The 25,000-nt window shown below is 39.5% G+C and overlaps 1 long non-coding RNA gene across 1 annotated transcript in view; it reads right to left on the reverse strand.

Moving 5' to 3' along the window:
* Positions 1-11,921: 11,921 nt before the first annotated feature.
* LOC122237703 overlaps positions 11,922-25,000 on the reverse strand; it is a 34,996-nt gene continuing 21,917 nt past the window's right edge. Inside the window, exon 3 of the long non-coding RNA XR_006216313.1 lies at positions 11,922-12,261. This is a non-coding gene — a long non-coding RNA (uncharacterized LOC122237703). The remainder of the gene's footprint in view (positions 12,262-25,000) is intronic.

Raw genomic sequence — 25,000 nt, forward strand, 5'->3', positions numbered from 1 at the left:
AATGGAACCTGTTCGAAGTTTGAGATTATCACAACAGCTTACAGCTTACATTGTTTGATTACTTAATTAGAGGCATGTCACACTTTTCCTCAGTTGGGAAAAAATGTAATCCAAAACGTAAGGCAATAACCTTCCTTTAAAATAAACCCTAGAAACCAAACAAAAACAGAGTAAAATCAAGTTATGTTTCATACGCATAGTTTATGTATTGGATTTTGAAAGAATCTGACCACTAACAGTGCAAGGAACTGAACTATCTTACTCTGTTAGGTGCAGGGTAGCATAATGTATTGGATTATGTAAGAGTGAAGATTTGGAAATCAAGATTGTCTACTTTCAAATCCCAGCTCTACCTCTCTTGCCATGTGACCTTGAAAATACGTAACCTTCTTTCCTTTGGCTTTATCATCTTTAAAGTGAGAACAAAATTGGGGCACCTGGGTGGCTCAGTTGGTTGAGCTTCCAACTTCAGCTCAGGTCATGACCTCACAGTTTGTGAGTTCGAGCCTGGCGTCGGGCTCTGTGCTGACAGCTCAGAGCCTGGAGCCTGCTTCTGATTCTGTCTCCTTCTCTCTCTCTGCCCCTCCCTACTTGTGCTCTGTCTCTCAAAAATTACTAAATGTTAAAAAAAAATTTTAATGGGAACAAAATAGTTATCTTGTAGGAGTATTTAAAGTGGTCTGCACATCACAAGTTCTCATTAAATATTAGTTATATGGACAGAATTCCTCTTCCCACAAAGCTCACAGCCAGTGAGCTTTCAATCCAGTAGGATTGAAAAGTGTGCCATGTATGGTCCTAAGCAGCACTGTCGGTGAATGCGTGCTATACCCTGGGAGCCAACAAGAGCGAATGAGTAATTCTACACAGAGCACTCGAAAACAGTTTCAGAGAAGAGGTGATATTTGATTCTTCTACTCAGGCTGTGTCCATTATTCAGATGGAATGACCCAGACACATGATTTCATATGAATAATACTTATTTAATGTTCACACAATGTCTTATAATATTTAGTTACTGTATGATTATAAACATATGATCAATTCCATCAAAATGGCTACAACTTCTGGTTTTAAGGACAGAAATCTGATGTGCCTTGGATAGTTTCTCGTCCCTCTAGTGGGTCTTACTCCTCCCTGCCCCTTCTTTCCCTCTTCTCTCTGTTCTTGTGTCCCTTTTTTCCCTCCTACCCTTTTCCTCCTCCACAGGAAACTTACCAGCCTAGAACCTTCAGCATGGCTCTAGGGTTGTATTCAAGATGTTTCTCACAAGACAAGTATGATAAGCTATTGCAGTAGATAGTTGTCATTGCTTGTCTGGCTTCTGTGTTTCTTCCTGGGAAGACAGGAGATAGAATGGGAAGTGAAATATTTTCAATGGGCCAAGTTTTATGAAAGTCTTTCCTACCACTGTGCCAGTCAAATCTGGCCTTTCTCATCACTTGAGAATTCTAGGGGTGGTAGGCTGAAAATATGCCCCCCAAAAGATATCCATGCCTAATCCTCAAATCTCTGACCCTGAAACATATTACCTTACATGATACTTAATGTAGGTTTAAGGGGGCGGTGTCCTTGCCGATGACTAAATCAAGGATTTTGAAATGGGGAGGTTATCCTGGATTATCTGGGTAGGCCCTAAATGTAATCACATGTATCTTTGTAAAAGAGAGCTAAAGGGAGACTTTACACACACAGAGGAGTGTGACCCCAGCAGAGATTAGTGATAGAGCCACAAGCCAAAGAGAGACAGCAGCCACCAGAAGCCACCCTGAGCCTCCACAAGAAGTATGGCCCAACTGAAACCTTCATTTCAGCCCAGTGAAACTGATTTCAATTTGTGGCATTCAGAGTTGTGAGAGAATAAAGTTCTGTTTCAAACCACCCACCAGGTTTATGCTAATTTGTTAGAGCAGCCACAGGAAACTAATACACTGGGTTTGTAAGTGGCTCTTGCCCTGTCCCATAACATGTTTTTAAACCTCCAGGCTTTCACCTTTGGAGGTTGCCAGTGCTCATAAAAAAATGGGCATTTAGCAAAAATGTTTTTGCTGACTTTTAATCCTGAATTGCTTGCCCTTACCAACTTTATGTGGTGCAGATATTCCTACTTCTAACATTACCATTCCTTCTCCTATTTGCAGCACCCCATCTGTACATCTGTATAATCCCTGTTGGGTGTCATTTGGATTTCCCCTCGCCTATTTTGACTTTGGCCTTAGTATGTAGTTAGCCCAGCCCCTCATGCCCAACATATGCGGGGTGCATGCAACCCTAGGAGCAGGACCAGGCTTCTTTCGGATACTTTTGAATGATCTCCTGTCACCTGCTTTTTCTGATCTGGCTTAAAATCGAAACATGTTTAGATGTCAGTGTCTCTAGATCTTAACTTCCGAATCATTTTCAATTCTTCTGAAAATTTCCTTGGGCTTCAGTATCTCCAAATAGAATCACGGCTTGTGAATTTCCAAATTAAATAAGGCCTATGGCCCGTCGAAAGTTTATATGGCATCATATTTTCCTAACCTTCTAACTTGAAACAAAGTGAATGAAAAACCGAAGCCTTTGTGCAATCTGTTAAGCACCTATGGTAAGCTATCCAGAATAACAATCAGCGAACCCAGCTGCAAGAATTGTATGGAATTGGGGTGCCTGGGTGGCTCAGTCCGTTAAGCGACCGACTTCGGCTCAGGTCACGATCTCACAGTTCATGGGTTCGAGCCCTGTGTCAGGCTCTGTGCTGACAGCTCAGAGTCTGGAGCCTGCTTCGGATTCTGTGTCTCCCCCTCTCTCTCTGCCCCTCCCCCACTCACGCTCTCTCTCTCTCTCTCTCTCTCTCTCTCTCTCTCTCTCTCAAAAATAAATAAACGTTAATTTTTTTTAATTGGATGGAATTACCTGGTTCTTTAAGGACTAGGTGGGCTCAGAGTAGCCACTTCGTAACTTGTTGAATGAAGGGATCAACCAATGAATAGCTAAATTTTAGCCAAATGATTTACATCACTGGAGTAAGTTTTTATCATCCAGATTGGGTTTTTATTAAAATTTACCGTGAAAAATGACCCTTGTGATTTCTGCAAGGGACCACTTGAGTTCTTCAAAGATCAATATCAAGAATGAAAGGAGACCTTTTAGCTCTCACTAAAATTCTAAAGGCAGGTGTTAAAAGCAGAGAGGAAAAACGCTTTGTGCAAGAAAAGGTGAGACTGCTCTGAAAGGTTCAAACCATCTAATCCCATCCCCCTCTCCCCTTTACCCCACCACACATAAGTACAGTGTAGCTAAGAGGTGCTGTTGGCCTTTAATAGTCTGGGTCCTAGTAACAAATGGACCACACTGAAGAAATAACCACCTGGTTCTGTCTATATTCAGTGAATTGAAGGTAACTATTCTGCTGGTTTGGAATTTGCAGAACAACCAGCTGTTTGATTATACTCTTCATTAGCAGACAGTGAATCTAGAGTCGTAGAAACACATCCTGAGGCCACATCCAATGAGGTAATTACCTAAGGCAAGATGGCCATCCAGAGGTGAAAACAGTAATAAATCAGGCTTAGGATTTGGATCGAATTTCCAAATTAATTTTTTTATTGAAATTTAATAACTCCATACAGATGAGAAAACACCAGAGGAAAAAAAAATGTTCTAACTATTAAAATTATTTTGGAAAACAAAAGTGAGGAATTAAATAGGCAGGAGGAAAATTCCTTACTTAGTGGACAGTTACTCCACATTCACTGTAAATCAAGATGGAAAAGCATGGTATGTTACCCACAGCAATAAATGCTAGCTAATTGCCATTTCCCCCAACAGTAAGGTCCTCTCAGTAAATAGCAACTGTCCAAAGTTAAGTTCTTTTATTTTTTTTTTAACGTTTATTTTTGAGACAGACAGAGAGAGAGAGAGAGAGAGAGAGAGAGAGAGAGACGGGGAGAGGCAGAGTGAGAGGTGGACAGAAGACCGAAGCAGGTCTGTGCCAATAGCTGAGAGCTCGCTGCAGGGCTCAAACTCACGAACCATGAGATCAGGACCTGAGCCAAAGTCGGACCCTTAACCAACTGAGCCACCCAGACACCCCAAAAGTTAAGTTCTTTTAAATGAGCATTTGTTTTGCTACCAACGGCACACTAATTATAAAGAACCCAAAGTGTAGTGGCTCAGTACAGCCCTCCGTATAGACATGTCCTTATACGTGTTCGACACCAGAATTACGAAGCTCTAGGCCAGGGTGACAGGCTCGCAGCCTCCGAACGTAAATTCTGTGGTCTTCACGATCCCAGCTTCTAAGAAGAAATAGTCACCTACTTCTTATCTCCCTTGCATTCAAAGTGCAAATTCTGGCCTTCCTTAAAGTGAATTTCCGAAGCTGAGAGTGGTGTTGGAAGGACGCAAAGCCCGGCAATGGACATGTTGTCAACCGGCTTCTAACACAGCAAGACTTCAGAGCAAAGAAAAAACCCTCCGTCTGGTGTTTTCCTTCACATTCCAAAACCTGCAGATCTGAGGATCATATGTGCAAATATTGCCTTTGACTACTTTCCATCAAAGTCCCTAATTTTTCTCTCCAGTCACAGTGGTTCTGTGTCGTTCCCTTAACAGAATTAATATTAAAATATCCAAAATGCCTGAGGACGTCTTCAGTGATCATTTTAATTGGGTTCCCTCCTCTTAGAGATGAATTACTAGTCTCAGGTCATCTAGTGAGTTTGTTGGTGGCACAGTCATAACCAGAGCTGGGATGCCCTTGAGTGATTCTGACCATCCTTCCCAGGTCTTTCAAAAAGCATAATTTGTCCTTACCCATGTGCCAGAAGCATAAGAGCCACTGAGGGAATGAACACTCCATCTCCGGAATCCGTCCAGCCCAGGTCAGCTGGCAGTCTCCCTCAGCCTCTTTAACATGGCATTTCTCCTTCCCTCGCCTCCCTGTTTCCTAAAAATGCTCTCTCGTCAGATCTTTTGCATCTCTTCCAGAATGTGATTTCTCAATTTTTCCCTTTCTGGTCCATCACATACAGTGCCTCAGTGTTCCGCAGCCACCCCCCCCACCAGCGCCTCAACAGGCTCTGAACCCAAAGAAAGAGCTTCTCCAACACAGGAGCCTTCCCCTGCGACCTCCATCTTGTCTTACTTTCTCTTGGTTTTTTGTGAAAATATTTGCAACTGAATACAGCCAAGTATGAGGCCTTAGTTTTACCACACAGTTTCAACAAAAATATTGGGCACACTTGAGATGATGATATCAGAAATTTCAAACTACTAGCCACTGTGTTCAATACCCTAGACTTTGCAGATACTTCACCTGTAAAAGAGGAATGTTGTTCGCTTCTTGCTTCTTGCATTTGAATTAAATGCCAGTGAGATCACGATATAAGTCGGAGAGGGCTTTTAGAAACAAACACCACTGCATCAATGATACCATTGCTGAAGGGAGCGGGGGAAATTACACAAAATCCAATAAAAAATAACACAGAAGGACTGTCATGTCTCTAAAGAAGAATTCCTCAGGGGAAGAATAACCACACAAACAACCCAGGTTTAATTAAAGTTCATTCTTTGTCAGCATTGCGTCTGTAAAGTTTTCACTTCAAATACAGCAGAATGACCCAAAATGTCTTTTCTCATTTTCATGTAATTTTCTCTCAGCTATTCTGTCGATAAGCAAACTGGGTCTTCAATCTGTTTACCCTCCCACAGTCTGACCAAGTGAAGGCTAAAAAAAAAAAAACCCACAGCATGTTTTTATCACTTCCACCCCTACCATTTTACTGCTTTGTGCAATGAACCTCATACTGGTTCTTGTCTTGATAAATGTCCCTCTCCATCCTACACATCAACCTTTAAAACAATTTAGTCATTCTGTTCTGTAGGTGTCCTAAATTATCCGCACTCTGTTCATTTCTAAGTGATTCCCAAGCACATCTCTGCTCTTCGCCAAACTAACAACTCAAGCTATTTCTTTTACAAATATACACAAATGGTTTTGCCATATGTGACAGGCCACTCTGCCTGGCCCTGGAAGGAACAACCATGTTGATCTAGAGATCTAGAATAGAAAATTATAACGTGTGAGTTAGATAGCCTTTATTTAGTGACTACAGTAAATATTATTAATAACAGAATAATTTAAATGGCTCTAGGAATTTTTTTATCTATAAAGGTTATTATAAATTACAATATGCTTTTAGTTGTACTCAGTTAAAACACCATCTATTATAGAGGATTCCTCAAACAAAATATTAAAACCACATTAAAAACACAGAACAGTGTGGCAAATGAAGAGTTGCCATTTATTTCGCCTCTGCTACGTATAAAAACCAACCAATGTAAATGTCGACTTTTTCCTGGACATTCGTCCTGTAAAGCAAGTGTTATTGGCTGCATTTTATAAGATTTAGGTAGATTAAGAGGTGGCCAAAGGCCACAAAGCTGGTAAATGACAGGGTGGAGATGTGAATTATATACTCTCAGATGCTAAAACTCAGACTCTTTTAACTAAGCTCCTTACTTCCTAAAGGTGCCTAGCATCTTTGAATGAAAGAGAAGGAAGTTTGGGCAAAGAAATGACATTAGAATGTCTACTTCTTCCTAATAAACAGCATGTAACCCTATGTCAAAACCCTGCAAACTTAAATCTCACACATTTTACAAATTCAAACATGATGTACTCTATGTGTTCGATCCTGCTTTCTTAATTCAAAGATGCGTAAATATTTAGTGGATATTTCTGCCAAACTCAAATGTACGTTGTTGCATGGCTTAAAAAAGTCATTCTCCTTCGACTACAGTAACTATACACGATTGATACGGATCTCAAGCCATTTAGTCTAGTGGAGGAAATTAGTGTATCTCAGCTAAAGCCCAAGATGTTTCAATTCTACAGAGCCCGTTTTCTTGACTATATGTAGGTATTTGGGGCTGAGAAAGATGTACATATTTATCAAGTTTATAGAACAAATGCTTGTTCTATGAAACACGCATGGGGCATTTTGGGGGATGCGCTGGATGAATGGATGGAAGGAAAATCAGGTAATGAAAATGTGAAGCTAACCCGTGTGGAGAGTTGACACTTTATGTATAATACCAATTTCTATGAGGTAGAGCGAAGAAAGTCTTGCCTAATAGACAGTTTCTAACCTAATAGACCATGAAGAAGAGCTGAATTGTTTCTCTTGGGAGCTCGGTGCTTTTCGTTGACTTATCTGGCACTCTGAGCAGTTAGACCACTGAATTTAAAAGACTAATTTTGTCTTCAGTCTCAGAGAGATAACTATGGTGGCATTTTTTTTTCTCCTCAAATTCTCACTCTGCATTTAGAAGCATAAATGTTACCATAAATGTTCTTACAATAATGCCTCATCCGGAGAAAACAAAAACATGTTTATGCAGCCACTTTCTCTGGATCTTAAAAAACAAAAGGTGGTTTGACACTAAAGGGACACTGAACATCTTTAGTAAGAATTGGAATTTCTCTCATGAAATTACTTACCATTTTCTTAATTGGCTGCCTTTACCCTAATATGTCAAGCCCTGTATTTGAATGTTTCCTATGACTCTTCGGAGGGACACTCTAGTAACGAGACCTATGTGTGTTGCTTTATATTTGGTGAGAGAATTGTTCTTGCTCTAATTATATTGTAAAGGCAACGGCTTCATTAACCAAAGTGGCAGAAATAACAAAAGCATCTGATACTTATTCCACCTGGACATTCCACAAAGCTGAATGACTGTTTTCTATTCAAAAACGCCTCTCTGGTGCATTTATTAAAATGAGCTTTCAACAGAACCATTGACTGAAGAGAGAAGGTAGCTTCAGTGGTGCTAAAGCCTGATTTCCTCTGAGTGCCGAATAGCCTCGTATTTCAGTACAGAGAGAGCAGGGGAAGAGCATTTTGAAATCAGGAAGTATAGCAGTGTCTATGGATTTAGTAATAGCCACAAATGACTCACATCAGTTCAGACTCAGAGAGCACTTACTGTGTGCTAGGCTATTGTCAATGCTAGTGATACAAACAAGGGGAAGGGAAAAAAACTTGGAAGAGTCCATGAGGCTCCTGGATGCAATAAACATGACTTTAAGGATACAGTGGTAATAAATAAATAAACTAGGAAAGGTTATAGCTTCACCATAGTTATATGGCTTTAATCCCTATTTGACTGACAAAGAAACTATAATCCAAATTCATACCTTTAATGGGAAGAACAGGTAAAATCTTCTGTTCATTGTAAGGCAAAGTCAAGCAAGTAGAGATGGACAATCTCTGGTTGCTAGCCTGTTCTTGAGGAACCACCCACTAGTCCCCACAGAGGCATAAATAGGAGAGGAGAGTTAAATAGCTAGCCATGAATTTGAGTTCTTAGCATCAGAATCCATTTTGCACCCTTTTTCAGCTCCATCATTGGAAAAACTACCCATAAGGCATGGTTCTTTCTTTTCTTTGTTTCTCTTTCTCTCTCTCTCTCTCTTTCTCTTTTTTTTTTACCTTTCTTTCTTTCCTTCCTTTCTTTCTTCCTTTCTTCCTTCCTTCCTTCCTTCCTTCTTTCTGATAGAAATATTTGTTAACATTTATTGATTTCTAGATGCTTGCGTGCATATAGTTCTGAGCACTTCATGGATATTTAATATTTAAACCTCATAGAAATTCTACAAATACTTTTTCTTTTTTTCAACTTTATTGATGTCTAATTGACAAATAAAGGTGTATGCAACATGATGCATTGTGAAAGGATTCTCTCCATTGAGTTAATCCACATCTATCACCTCCCATATTTACTTTTTTTCGTTTTTTCTTTTGTGTGTGTATGTGTGTGTGTGTGTGTGTGTGTGTGTGTGAGAGAGAGAGAGAGAGAATACTTAGTTCCTACTCTCAACAAATTTCAAGTATACAATACAATATTATCAACTAGAGTCACCAAGTTATAATGGGATCCTCAGATCTTATGCATCTTACAACTGAAAGTTTGTACCTCTTTACCAACCTCTCTCCATTTTTCCCACCCACCCCAATCTCTGGCACTCATCCTTCTATTCTGTTTCTATGAGTTCAACTTTTCAAACTTTTTTGGATTCCACATATAAATGATACCATGTGGTGTTGGTCCTTCTCTGTCTGGCTTATTTCACTCAGCATAATACTCTCCAGTTTCTTCCATGTTGTTGCAAATGACAAGATTTCCTTCTTTTTAAGGGCTGAGTTATAGTCCATTGTATACATATGCCCTATTTTCTTTATCCATTCATCCATCAACTGATACTTGATGTTCCCATCGCTTCTCGGCCTTTTGGCTAAGATCAAGTGCAGGTTGTTTCCATAACTTCATTATTATAAATAATGCTTCAATAAACATGGGACTACATATATCTATCAAAATGCTGATTTTATTTCTTTTGGATTCATACTCAGAAGTAAGATTCCTGTATCATATGTAGTTCTATTTTTAACTGCTTGAGGAAACCCCATATTGTTTTCTGTAATGGTGTACCAGTTTACATTCCCACTAACAGTATACAGGGTTCCCTTTTCTCCACATCCTCACCAGCTTTTGTTATGCCCTGGCTTTTTGATAATAGATATCCTAACTGATGTGAGGTGGCATCTCATTGTGTTTTTGTTTTTTGTTGTTGTTTTCGTTTTTTTTTTTTTTTTGATGTTTACTTATTTATTTGGAGAGAGAGCTCATGTGAATCAGGGGAGGGGTACAGAGAGAGACAGAGAGAGAGGGAAGGAGAAACTCTCAAGCAGGCTCCACACTATCAGCGCAGAGCCCAACTCAGGGCTAGAACCCACCAACCATGAGATCATGACCTGAGCTGAAATCAAGACTGACTGAGCCACCTAAACACCCCTCATCGTGGTTTTGATTTGCATTTACCTGATACTTAGCAATGTCAAACACCTTTCCCTGTACCTCTTGGCTATTTGTATGTCTTCTATGGGAAAATGTTTATTCAGGTCCTTTGCCCTTTTTTAAATTGGGTTATTTGTGAGGGAATTTGCTATTGAGCTGTATGAGATTTCATGTATTTTGGATGCTAATACCATATCAGATATGTGATTTGCAAATATTTTCTCCCATTTCACAGGTTGAATTTTTGTTTTGTTAATGGTTTTCTTTGCTGTGCAGAAGCTTTTTAATTTGATTTAGTCCCACTTGTTTTCCAAAAAAATCATTGCCAATACCAATGTCAAGCAGCTTACCTTCTATGTTTTCTTCTAGGACATTTACCTTTTCAGATCTTATGTTCATGTATTTAATACATTTTAATTAGATTTTTTGTGTATGGTGTAAGGCAGGGGACAGTTTCATTCTTTTTCATGTGAATAACCAATTTTTGCAACACTGTTAATTGACGACTATCCTTTCCCTATTGCATAGTCTTGACTCCTTTGTCATAAATAAATTAACCATATACACGGGGGTTTATTTCTGTGCTCTCTATTCTGTTCCACTGATCCGTGTGTCTGTTTTTATGACAACACTACACTGTTTTGATTGCTATAGTTTTGTAATACAGTTTGAAATCAAGAAGTATGATGCCTTCAGCTTTGTTCTTTCTTATTTTGGCAATTTGGGGTCTTTTGTGGTTGTGTATGAATTTCAGATTGTTTTTTTCTATTTTGGTGAAAAAGCCATTTTGAGTTTTAATAGGGGTTGCATTGAATCTTTAAATGTATGAACATTTTAACAATGTTAATTCTTCCAGTCCATGAACACAGAATACCTTTCCATTTATTTTTGGCTTCTTCGATTTATTTCAACGATGTTTTATAGTTTTCCATGTAGAGATGTTTCACCCTCGTGATTACATTTTTCCCTTTGTATTTTATTCTTTTTGATGGCATAGAAAATGGGATTATTTTCTTAATTTCTCTTTCTAGTAATTTGTTATTAGTGTATAGAAATGCAACTGATTTTTAGGGCTTTCCTTGTTTGCTGTAGTCCCGTGGGACTTGTGAACACAAACTCCACTGGCTTTCAGAGTTAGGGGACCTAATATGAGGGCCTGTCCCTTAGGCAGCAGCCTTAAAAGTTGGGGCACTAAATGTATAGTCCAAGCCTTTTATACCTCAAGGAGAAGATAGGAGTTGGGGGTTCCCTCCCAACTGTATGGTGTTGTGCTTGGGGTGAGGTTTATGGCATGTCTCAGCCTTTCCTATTTCAATGTGGGTCTTTCCCCAGTTGTCAGATGTGTAGGAGTGACTCAGCTGGTTTTTGGATTTCTCTCAAAAGAAGTTGCTTCATGTGTAGCTGTATATTTGGTGCGTCAGTGGGAGGAGGAAAATTCAGAAACCTCCTATGTTGTCATCCTGACACTATGAATATCTAAGGTAGATACTATTATTATCCCCATTTTATAGAGGAGAAAACTAAGGCTCAGAAAAATTATATAAATTGCCTATGGCCACTCATACAGTAAGTAAGCCAGAATTTGAATCCAAGCATTCTAATCCAGAATCCTTCATGATAACCCCTACCCTAGTGGTTCTCAACTTGGGGTGATTTTATCCCCAAAGGATATTTGGCGATGTTGGAAGATAATTCTCACTGTCACGACTAGAGGGAGAGAACACTACAGTAGAAGTCAGTAGAAGCCAAGGATGGATATTGCTAAACGTCGTGTCATGCATAAAACATTCCTTCACAAGGAAGAATTATTCAGCCCAAAATGTCAACAGAGTGGAAGTTGAAAAACCAGAGAGATAGAGCACAAACAGGGGAAGGGGCAGAGAGAGAAGGAGATGGAATCCGAAGCAGGCTCCAGGCTCTGAGCTGTCAGCACAGAGCCCGACTCAAGGCTGGAATCCAAAAACCATGAGATCATGACCTGAGCTGAAGTCAGAGGCTTAACCAACTGAGCCACCCAGGCGCCCCAAATCTGCATTTTAATAAGAGTCTCAGGTGACTCCTCTGCACGTTGACATTTGAGAGGCAGTGAACTATACTTTTAGCTCTACCACGCTAAGTCTTAAGTAAAACAAATCCCGTACACTTGTCTGTTCTCCATGCACAGACACAAAGAAGCAATGTGAGAAAGGTAGTGGTGGGCAGTGGGGAAGAACATGGACAGCTCCAGCAGTGATGTAATATTAGGGACTGGAATTCTCTTCAGCAGATGGTTCTTAATAGATGACTTCCCCATGATGATGAGAGCTTGCAAACAATTGTGCCAGCATACCAAAAAGATGAGTGGTCCAGAAAAAAGAAACGCATAGCTTCTGGACTGTGCTTTTCCTTGGTGTGTGCCAACGTTACAGAACGGATCTACGTAAAAACAAAAACATCCCATTAAAGTCATTAACAGCTAACTTGTTTAAAATTGTTGAAAATAATAGAAGGAAAAGAGACTGAATTTTTTTTTAATTTTTAATTGCTAATTTTGGTGTCACGTAAACTTAGTTTCAAAACCAATCGAACCCTCACTGCCACTTCTGGGCATACAAAATGCATTGACGTGTCCTACAACCATCAAAGATCCCATTGGCATTTGATGTTACACAGAGATCTTGTCTGATTAAAGCACTGCAAGCACAGATCCAGGTGCTCTCAGATTCAAATTCCCGTTCTGTGATGCATGTTAAACCTTTCACTAGAAACCACAGTCCCTTTATTTATAATAGGGATTTGCTTAATATTGACTTTGTATTTCTATATTGTTTTTTATTATCCACACTTTTGTGGGTTTTTTTTAATTTTTTTTAATGTTTATTTATTTTTGAGAGAGAGAGGGAGAGGGAGAGAGAGAGAAAGAGAGAGAGAGCACAAGTGGGGGAAGGCAGAGAGAGAAGGAGACACAGAATCCAAAGCAGGCTCCAGGCTCCAAGCTGTCAGCACAGAGCCCCATACGGGACTGGAACCCACGAACTGCGAGATCATGACCTGAGCCTAAGTCAGATGCTTAACCAACTGAGCCACCCAGATGCCCCTCCACACTTTTGTGCCCCCCAGCTGCCCACCAAAAGTGTGATCAGCTGAAGCAGAAATGCACTCATGCTTTAAGGCTCCCAAATAACCCGTATCTGGAGACAAAAGATAGAAAACCATCTATGTTTTCCATACACACTATGTAAAATTAACACTTCTGATTTTAAACATCTCTTATAAAAATATCCTTAGCAAAAAAAATATATACACTTTATTTTTCTTATGCTTACACACCCTGTCTACGATAGGCATCAAAAACAAGAAAAATATATAAACACACACACATGCACACACACACACGCCTACATTTATGGTCAATTATATTGCAGAATATATGCATCAACACCTAAAGTTAAAGAACCTCCTCTTTACCCTAAAGATATGTATCTAAACTTGGTTTTCAGTGAAACTATTTGTTCTATGATTGTGTGTCCTCCAGGATCCACCTGAGTTTATCCCGCAATCTTCAATCTTAGTCTATCCAACACGTTTGGCCAAAAAATGCCTGTTCCACCTTTCCTCATGCAAGTGATAAGTATCTGCTTCCGTCGTGCACTGCTTGAAGCTTTGCTTCTGGAAGAAGAGCCTTACAGCTCTCCTTTTATCTAACTCATCCTGGGGATAACCCCCTAGGAAGGGCCTGGATGGCTTGAGTGAGCTATGGAAAACTAAAATCCTATGCTCTGTTAACTGAGTGTAGCTTCAACCTTATTGTTGGAAGTGAGCCTTACCCGACATTTGATATTAATCATCGACACTAGAGAAATAGCTCAGGGAGAAGAATTGTCATCTGTGGCCAACCAAGTCTCACTGGACACAACCCACTGCTCAGTGTTACTTTAACTTGTTGTGCTGAGATGTCACAGCTGTCAGCCAGCTCACACATCTTTCCAAAGACTTGCTAGGTCTAGTGTTCTCCCTGTCCATAAATGCAACATATGTTAGCAACATTCATTGACAGATTTCAGCAGTCTTTTTCCCGTCGAGCTGTTAGTTTAGTTGTCAAACACAAGAATCTCTCTTTAGTCCTTAAAGAATTCAGAGCCACAATCAGAGCTAGGGGGAAATAGCAAAGGAGACTGACAGCATGCCCATCAAGATTTTCCAGCAGCTGCTGAGCTGTTTACATACACTGCCTGCCCTCCCTCCGTCTTTCCAGCCAGTGGAATACTTAAGAAATGTACCTGGACTTTATAGATACAGACAACTGAAAGACACCGATACAGATGAAGTAGAGGTCAAATGAAAGTTAATTTTAAGTTGTCTAGTTAATTGGGGTTAGTCATTTTTTATCGTTCATACATAGCCTCTTCAGGGACCCCCACGTTATGTCTGGGCTCTGCCCAAGAGGCCAGAAAGGTTGGGTGGTGAGCAGAGGCTCCATAAAGCACAAGGACCATGGAGCTGGAGGCATTCCCAAAAGGCCTTCGTCAAATTACTAAAGACATGTAGGAAAATGCAAGCAATAGTAAATAAAACTATGCTGATGGGAAGGCATAAAAGAGGAAAGTTGGAGAGGTTAGTATTCTAGAAAATGGTGAGAATGGAGTGAGGAATTTGGGGCAGGGCAAAACGAGGTTGTCAAGCATTTAAAGCCAAGCGTGCTGGACCTGAAGCTGAGTATTCTTCTTAAGTGGTTCCTGAGGCATCTCTTTGAAACAATATCTTCAAACAACTTAGATATATATGGTGTTCAAAACGAATTCCAGCTTTTCAGGACTCCAGCAGGAATATATCCAAGAGGGACAATTTTTATTTTACATAGAAGATTGTAAGCTCCTTGCTAAAGAGGCATTTCTCTATTTATGAGAAAATGAGGTCATGCTTGGGGTCTGGTGAAGCCAAGGTCTGTCATGCACCCAGAGCAGTCCTGAGCTCTGTCAAACTTGACCCTCAGGCTTTGCTCCAGGCTTCCCACTGCAGTTGCATCAATTCTTACTCTTTTCTAAAAACGTCACTGATCTTGAACATGGCCATATGAGATCCCACCTGTGGGATCAAGAACAGGAGAAAGATTTAAAACTTTTCTCTCCAACTCAAGCAAGCCAGAAATGCTGACTTCATTAGGAATATCAGCTCACGTCCTGGCATATGGCAGATTTATTCACAAAGTAAAAAACTGGGAGTTTTTAAATATTCTTTTCATTAAAATTTAAGTTAAAAGAAGATGAGTTTAATGAAAAGCAATTGTTTATATAAGCTACCATTTTATTTTATTTACTTGGCAGGTAAAACCAAGGGATGAAAATCTTGACTCTCCATCATTTTTAAAGAAAACCGTCCTTGGGGCACCTGGGTGGCTCAGTGAGTTAAGCGGCCGACTTCGGCTCAGGTAGTGATCTCGCGGTCCGTGAGTTCGAGCCCCGCATCGGGCTCTGTGCTGACAGCTTGGAGCCTGGAGCCTGTTTCAGATTCTGTGTCTCCCTCTCTCTGACCCTCTCCTATTCATGCTCTGTCTCTCCCTGTCTCAAAAATAAATAAAACGTTAAAAAAAAAATTTAAAGAAAACCGTCCTTGATCCCTGTAGCTGACAAAAAATTGGACGTGAATTACATTATGCTAGGTCCTTCGAGGAGTATAGTAACTTAATAAATCTTTGTGGGAGCCCTTGCCTCATGTTCTTTGTATAGAATTTTATACCCTCATCTACTATTAACACCTGCCTGAAATAGAAGGAGTAAAGTTGATCTCTGGGTGAATGATTGCGTTGGTCCAAATTCCCTAGGATCTTGTATCTGGCCACTCCCCGAGGCCACATGCCCTGAGCCTGTTCATATCTGGCAGGCTAATCGAGTATGTTTCCTTCACGCAGGGCATTGCTGCAAACCCTCAAGGACAGCATGCCCATTGCGATTTCACCCTTACCTCTAAAATGTATCTCTCATGGGAGTACGAAAGGTAGCATGACTGATGGTGATTAAGAGGCCACATGGCTTGATGGAAAAAGAACAGGACTTGGAATCAGAAGGCAAGTGTTCTTGTTCCAGTTCTAACCCTTATTAGCGACATGACTTCAGGCAAATCTCTTCAAATCCTTGTCCTCAGTTTCTCATCTGTAAATGTGGGGAAGGATAACGTTCCATGCCAGATTGTTTTTAAATAAAATAATATGTGAAAGCACTTTGTAAATAATGAAACAATATACACAGGTAAGAGATTAAGTGTAATTAGTGTTCAAAACTTGATATTTTGTGATCACAGAATGTCAACTAATGAGCTTACTCCCATAGAGTTACATGAACTTATTTTCCAAAAGAGGTCAATTAAACAAAGACCCTGGTTTCCTTGGTCAAAGTGCTTGAGCAGAATGTTTATTCTTGCAGCATGGTTGTAATTGTCTTGAAACTCCAGCATACACTTGAGCCAAGTAATACTGTCAAGACTTTGCATCTACATTGATTTATCCATATTCACATGTTTCTCATGGCCTAGCTAGAAGAATGAATAATGAGAAAAATAAATGTTGCTCCCTTGACAATTTCTGGTTTCAGAAGCCTCTTTCAGCCACATTTCATCGTGAGCAATGAATCTCAGGAAAAGAAACTTCACCTCAACCTTCCCTCAGAAAACAGATGGGGAAAATTGATAGTAAGTCTCAAATATTACCTTGGCTGAAGCTTATGTGGGAAGACTCCCAGGTAAGGAGTCAGAAAACCAATGCTCTGGACCCAGCTATGGTGGAAACGCATGTTACATCAACTTGACATCTAACTTTTATGGAATCTGCTTCTCCATCTACTAAATGGAGGAAAGAGGGGATTAGAATTCAATTGTTCTCAACTTTTTTGCGTGTCATAGTTGTCTTTAAATATGAAAAATCACAGCCACCATACGAGGAACTATTAACATTGTCTCCACCTTATTATTATGTCACTGAAGCTTAGCCTATGTAAGTAACACAAAATAAAATTTGCATGCCCGTTCAGGGAGTTCAAGGACCCACACAGATGATCTATAGAAGACTTCAGGTGAAGAGTCCCAGAATTAGAGCATATAATATTTCTGTCTGTGCTTCACTTTTCTAAAAGTGTGAGTACATACTCTATTTTGGTCACACACAAAAGCATGGTCTGGTAAGGCCCATTTCCTTCTAATAGCATATGGAAAGTGACCTGCCAGTGGGTATGCAACACTACTACCCAGTGAGATAACAACACACCATCATCTTTTCAAGTAAAGCCAATATCTCTAAGTAATAAAAATGAATTCACTTTGTCCTGGTACGACCCAGAGAAGCTATTGTCAGTAGGCCCTGAATTTGCCCTTAGGCCACTCTCTTTCTAAATGCAAACTAGATTGGATAGTATTGTCAGGGGCCAGAGATTCTTACCATTTGAGTTCTCTGCTATAGATGGAGAATACAACTTTTTCAAATACAAATCAAGATCAATCAAACATTAGACTGGAATAAACACATTTTCAGACATCCAACTCTCCAAAGAGGTTGCTTCCCTGAACCTCTTTTTTTTTTTTTTTTAAGGAGATTGTTAGAGTTTGTGTTCCATCAAAACAAAGAATTAAATCCAAAAGATCAAGACATGAAATGCAATCTAGCTGTAACACTAGAGTACATCTCTTTGAATGACAGCAGAGTCCCAGGACTGTAGCTTAGGAGGAAGGAAAGGTGTGTAGAAATGGACTGAAAGTTATTTTACAGAGCTGTTAGAGGATATAGGAAACCTTAACCAGAAACTTGAAGAAAGATGAGCAAAAGACAAAAAAAAAAAAAAAAAAGAGCCAATAAATTCACAACAAATATTAAAGTTTGCACCAGAAGTACCCTTAGCAGTGAATATTTACAAGGACAAAATAATGAAAACCCCGATAATGGACTTTACCATAATGCTATTTTACAAGTTTTCAGAAAGAACAAATATGTCTGTGTATGAAGGGTATAAGAAAGCAAAATCTTTATCTTCTACAGTCAACAAGTAGCATCTAAAACATAAAATCGGATAAAGTAGTAGATTAGTAGCAGAAACACGCTATTAGAAATTACAGGTAATTGCTGGAAGGAAGAGCTGAAAGAGTTGAAAATGATCACATCTTGGGAGTGGGAAATGAGATGGTGAGAAGATAAAGCAAACCTTGTAATATCATTTGACTTTTAAAGTTGTGTACAATAAATACTTTGATGAAAATAAAAAGTAAACATTGACAGAATAATAAAGGAGACTATGAAATAGACAAGTCATATCCACCCCACTCTGGGAGGAGTTACGCTGCCTCTGCTCCTCCCTTCAGATTCTGAGGACATTCCACCTGTACCAGAGATCATCATTGCATAACCCTTTTCACGAACGACCCCATGGAACATTCCAGACAGTTTTGGAACTAAAAGTGCTTCAGGGTCTCTGATTATTTGTCTTGAGCTATGATTAAGAAGTAGCATGGGAGGAAAAAAAAAAAAAAAAGGAAAAAGAAGTAACATGGTGAAAGGGCGGGCCTACGCCGCCGACTCCATGTTGTTCTGTGTTCTCCACCTTGAGTGACTATGTCCCTGACATGACCCCTTTACCGGGAAAATCACAGAAACCTCAGACCGGGCCTCCTCCCCTTGAGTAACCTCCCGCTCACCCGTTCAAACTTCCCGATCAAAACACGCCCAGCGACCTGCGTAACAGGACTCCGACCCTTCCCCAGCCAATCGGCCGAGGCCACGACCCTTCCCCAGCCAATCGGCTGAGGCCACAGCCATTACCTCACCAACTGCCCCTAGACCCCTATAAAATCTTTGTGCTTTTGAAACTCGCTCTCTCTCCCTGGTATCTCACCGCTGCGTCGGTGCACGTAGGGGATTGAGCTCGAGCTAGCTCGAATAAAGGTTCTTTTGCTTTTGCATCGGACTCGGCTCCCTAGTGGTCTTTGGGGATCACGAATTCTGGGCATAACAATGGAAGTTTTTGGGGAAACGATACCGTCGTTGTGTTTCAAGTAATTGTTTTGAGTAAATACTCTTGAGTAAAGATCAGTTGTGGGAAGCCCAGCTTTTGTCTTCTCAGGTTCAACATGGTCAGTGCTTTCAAAAGCCATCATTCATTACACTGCTATGTTGCCTGGTAAGCAGTTTGAACAACTTCTGAATTTATGCGTTCTAAACTAAAAGCAAAATGGCATACAAATTAGGAAATACTCAAGGCTTGAATGTATTCTTTTCACCTTTGCCAATGTGATGGGTTATTTCCACCTCAGAAAGGATAATGAAGAGCAAGCATTCAGAGTGGGTCTCTTAGAGGAAACACAGTTTTTGTCCACTCTGTCCATCTAGCAGCTACAAAATTACGAGACTTGGGCGTGTAATCAATGAAACCAGAGTAACAGACTTTCTTTTAGAAGGAATCATTCAGCTTTCTCCAACCACAGACAACAACCACGGTGGCAAACATCCCCTAAGTTCACTAAGAACACTCAGGAAACTGAACTAGACAGTGCATATAGTTTACTCTCATTATTACCAGGAAAACAACTCTAAGTACAAGTCCTATTAAAATGCATGAGTTTTCAGATCAATGTTCTCTAGCCCACAAAGTGTGTTTAGACACATATTTCACTGTTGAAAGGCATTTTTAAAGATACCCCACCACACATCTAATGTACATTTCCGACTCTCTCTCTGCCAATTAGGCAACACATCTAGAGACAGGAATCTCATTTTTCCAAAAGGAACCCTATTCTGTACACATCTGAGAGTTAGCAAAATCTTTCTTTGATCTATGTCTCAGTGACAAGAATCCTTTTATTTCCTGTGGAGTCATTAAAAAAAAAAAAATCTAACCTCTCTTCCACATTACAGCCCTTTAAATGCTTGATGACAGCTTCTATTCCCTCCACGAGTTTCCTTTTCTCTCCACTCTTCCCTGACATGCCCCTTAACAGTTTTTCAGCGTTTTCTCCTATGTCCTGATTCCTCTCGTTGGGCAGGATGCAGTGAGGGGTAATGCCCCTTTGAGCAAGAGTATCAAAGTCATAAAAACCAGGGTTTTACTCTTATCTCCAACCTTGATGTATGACTTTCATCAAGCAAAGTCTCTGAGCTTGTCTCCTAATCTATAAAAAATGGCAATAACAATACTTATCTCTTAATGATATAATATGGGTAAAGACTACTGATGGTGAAGAAAATGCTAGAGGCGCCTGGGTGGCTCAGTCAGTTAAGCGTCCAACTTCAGCTCAGGTCACGGTCTCATGGTTCATGAGTTTGAGCCTCACATCGGGCTCCGTGTCGCCAGCTTGGAGCCTGGAGTCTGCTTCGGATTCTGTGTGTGTGTGTCTCTCTCTCTGTCTCTCTCTCTCTCAAATAAATAACATTAAAAGAAAAAAACATTTTTTTAAAGAAAATGCTACATTGATGCTGTGGTAGTCCAGCATGAATGTGTGGTGCTTTGTCTATTCCCTGTAAAAGATGTGCTCCAGTCTCAAGATACTATTCTGAGCACGATGTGACCACCGCTGAGCAGTATCATAATCTTAGACCACTGGGCAGAGCTTTCATGATTGGCATGTTTCTGTCACTTATTTACTGACCCCTCCATCTTACAGAAGATATTAATTTCTACTAAGACAATGGAACCACATCATCCTCTGCAACTATCCTGCTCTGACACTGGGCAAAAATACAAATAAAGGAAACACTGAAATTCACTTTTAATTCCAAAGGGTCTCTCTTTATAGCCCAAAAGAGAAGATGACAGTCTCCCTGTCATAAAAGTAGAAGGAAAAAGGAATAATGAAAACTGTCAGACTCTCTTTTCTGGTCCATTTCCAGCAATTTAGAACACATTAAATGCCAAAACAACCCTGAAAATAAGAATTTGGATTTCCAAGATGGAGGACTTACCGATTACACAGCAATGTGGACAAAAACTGGACTCTACATTCATTTGATGTCAGTATTCAGATCTCAGAAGAAATCCGTTAAAGGAAGAACTCCTGCCAATCTTTGGAAAAATAACCAATTTGAATTGAATTCAGTTTAATTTTTTTAAAAAGTGTCCGTAATAGCAGGTGACCAACAACCAAATGAACGAACGTGTCCACAGGTTCTTTTTTGCATTCTTTGGGTGTAACGTCTCCGGGAGAGAAATTCACAAGGTATCTGAGTTGGTGGAATAAGAAACCACAGTAAAAGACAGCAAGGCTGAAAGCATGACTATTTGATTAAGACATATTAAAATTGCATAAATTATGTGAAATGAATGCATTGTGTTTTTTTAACATAGAATGGAGACTACTGAATTTTAAATATAATAGTTTTTGTTTGTTTTGAGGGGATGGGGGAGAAAAATTAGAAAACAGAGAGGCAGAAGGAACATGAAAATCTCCCATAATTCTACCACCAGAGATAATCACTATTTAAAAAATTCTGAGTACATAAGGCATTTTTTACAACATTTTCAAAAGGGGTATTTTGAAAAATTGTGTTTCATAAGGCTAGCCTATTTCCAACCATCACTGACAAAGTTCAGAAATAGTAGAACGTTATCTCTGGAATCTGGGAGCCAGAACACTAAACATGCATTCTTATATCTTTCTATTTAATTTCTCCTAATAACTGCATCATGCCAATCATCCAGAAAAAAAGGAGGAGGGGGGCGGGGGAGAAGAGGAGAAAAAGACATTTTTTTCTAGGTGTTTCCAGACACAACTATAGTAAGTATGCTTTATAGAAATCAGGCAAACCATTTTAGCCCGTTCTTTGCGTTTACACAGAAGCATCGTAATGTCAACCCGAGAATAAAATTCTAATTACTGAGTAGTGTGTGGGTTCTGGAGAAAGAAAAAAGGGATGTGTCCAATGAAACCAGTTTGTTGCAAAGGAAGCTTCCTGGTAAACAAGTTTTTTACACGATGAAAGCAAAGATGTACACTCAATGAAAAATACAATTAAAATGTAATAGAACTAAAGCAATGCCAGAAAAGCTAAACTTTCAGAGTCAAAAGAGGTAAATGTAATAAAAGATACCTTTTAAGTGAGATTTAAACCAAGTAGAATTGGAAAGGTAAAATATCCCTGATTGTAAAAGGTGGTGTTAACAGATGTTTAAATAAAGATAGAAGTCTTTCTTTGGCACTCATCTTCCCCAAGAAAAGAGAGTGCGGTCTTTATATTAGAAAGCATAAATGATCATTCACATTCTCTCCAACTCAAACAGGAGGGATTCTAAGGATGTTTCACTTTTCAGCAGATTGCTGGCGTTTGGGGTAAATACCACCAGACGTGTGATTTCAAATCCAAAAAAAACTTCCTGGAAGTTTTGTAACTAAGAGGCAACTTTTCACAGAATGGTGTATTTGACATCAAAAGATGGAAAACATTATATTAGTGTTAACTTTAAACAGTGCAAAGAGCAATTTTATTTAAGTAGAAAAACAATGTTATTCAGGAAGAGCAGAGGGATTGCAATTTGGAACAAGCAAGCTATGGCAAACCATAGACACGTCTGAAGAGACAAAGGGCAGGGCAGCTTTTATTAGGTTTCAGGGGGAAATTGGGGAGGGCTGTTCTGAGCAAAAGTTGATTGGAGAACAAGTTTGAGGTTGTGGCAGTTCCTCATTGGCTGCCAGCTGTGGTTAGTGCTTTGTTGCTGGGGCAGGCAGGGATCTTCCTTCGTTTTCTTAAAAGCAGGAGATAAAACTCGTATGTGATAAATGTTCTTCCTTACCAAAATAATTCCCACCTTCTTTCTTTCTGCTCGTTTCGCAGGCTGCAGCGAGTGGTATGTGCCTGAGAGCGCCCCCTTCAGGGCTTCCAACTCCATTTTAAATAGTTTTCCTTTATTTCCAAATTAGAAGTATGGATATGTGTACCCATAATATGACAAATGTAGGCAAAGAATTACATTGCAACCTACAACTGAAAATAATACCTTGTATCAGAAAGCCAATATTAAGGAGTATAACCTTGAGCATTTCAACAGCAGTCATTTTTGTCTTTTAAGTATCTACAATGACAGATTGCTTAAACAGGTATCATTGACTTCATTTCACAACATTTGTTTCAGAGTAAAGAAAATTCAGATCATGTTCTGAGTTACATTCCAAAGGATTAACCAAACTTCTTCTTCACTCAAAAAAAAAAAAAAAAACAACGATTTTCCATATTGGTCAATGTGCCATGATCACTGCCCTACAGTTTCCTTAGCATTCAATGATGAGCAAGCATTAATTTCTGAACAATACCAGGATAAGTATCAAGATCATTTAATTAATATCAAGGGGAAACGATTCAATGTTTTAACAGAGTAATAACTTACTCTCTAACTCTTACTCTATAATTTACTCTGTTATATTTGTGCATCACAAAATTGCTTTTAAATCGATTATTTCTTACTCAATTCTCAGACCTGTAGTTGTAATATGGCATCTACATTCTTTTCTCATCAATCAAGTAAAAATCACCAAAAAAAAGTCAACTTTTAAATAAGTAATTAAAAAATTAAATATATGGTATATATCTGTCTCTGTATATGTATATACACACTGCAGAGTTTTTTGCCATTTTGTTTGTTTTGGTGTGTTTGCTTGTTTATTTATTTATTTGTTTATTTATTTAGCGGAGGATGTTAGGTCACAGGGTTTTTTCAAAGAAATGTGCTTTTACCTTGAAAGGCTAGAAGGCTGTGCAGGAGCCCAACCCAAGTGAAACTTACACTGGCCACAAACATCAGCTGCCTATGACGGCAGGGAAGGAGCATCAGGTCAACAAGATACATCTAGACCCTGAATCTCCCCCACCCCCACAAGGCCACATAAATCACACCCCTGCTCCAAGCACCTTAAGAAACAAAGCAAGGAGAGAGAGAGGCTACTGGACAACTGGACATCCTTATCCCAGGAAGACAAACTATTTTCCAAATGGACTGCTTAAATTACTATATCTGATTAAGCCTTAAACCACAGGGACCCTTTAGATTTTTATTTGCTAACTAGTAAATAGAGATTTTGGAGGAAGTTCAATCAGTTAGGGATGCAATAAAGAAATGGCGTTTTTGTTGTATGTTCTAATTGTAAGATGTGTAACACTTACAAATCTGCTACTCCTGGTTCTGCCCACTCCCAAAAATTCTGATTCAAACTGTCAGCAGGTGCCAACCCGACAGTGGATCTTCATACTGAGATTTTCTGGATGCATCCTAAGAACTGCTGAAAAAGAGTGAATCCATACCCTGCAAAAGGAACCACAGAGTTCACATAGGTATGAACCTATATGAACGTCCGCAAAGATGCAACTTTAGACTGCCACACTTCATTCTCTCCTCCAAAGAAGCAGGGAAAACACTGAGTTTGGGCTCTTGGCCTCGTCACCATTCTGGTCGAGTCTTGCTTCGTCCTCCTGTTGCCTGGGCGTCTCCTCTGCATGTACCAAGTTTTCTTGCTTCATGTCCTAAGTGTTGCTTTCTTTTATCAGGGCCCTTTGTCACGGTCTCTGCTAACATACCTTCCACTGAAATGTATCTTAAACATTCCCTACACATTTTCCCCTGGATTTATGCTTACAATTACATTTTTGACAGTAGTAGTTTTTGCATTTATTACTTGCTGCTTTGGGTGAGTTGCTCAGTTATTTACTATTTCTCATTACTCTTCCTCTCCTAAACTTTTATAGTTGCATGAGTGCATTGCCTTTGGTTAGTTAAATTAGAGTTTAGAACTTTACAAAGTTATACTTCATGAGATCATGGGAAAATTTTGCTTGGAGACATTTCACAGTCTAATAATTAAGATTTGTATTCTTCTGTGAAATCAAGTGATAATATCTCTCAAATGCAGTCAAAATTTCATTTAAAAAAAAGGAGCACTGTCTTTTCTGTTCTTATATAAGCATATTTCTGTAATACCAAGAATTAAATGAAGAAAATAAATATTTCATTTCCACGAGATGGACACTGAAACCAATAAACAATTCATTATAGAGATCAAACTCATCTGTGTTTTCTTGTCTCATGACCTGGATGGGACTTCCTTTAATCAGGGCCCATAACGGCAAGCCTCTGCTGGCTGGACCTAGACGCAGGAGAGAAAGAGCCCAGACCTTCCACTCCCCTGCAGTGTCTGCTCCTGCGGGATCCGAGGTGAAAGA

The sequence above is a fragment of the Panthera tigris genome, chromosome B1, assembly GCF_018350195.1.
Source record: "Panthera tigris isolate Pti1 chromosome B1, P.tigris_Pti1_mat1.1, whole genome shotgun sequence".
In the NCBI taxonomy this organism is placed as follows: Eukaryota; Metazoa; Chordata; class Mammalia; order Carnivora; family Felidae; genus Panthera; species Panthera tigris.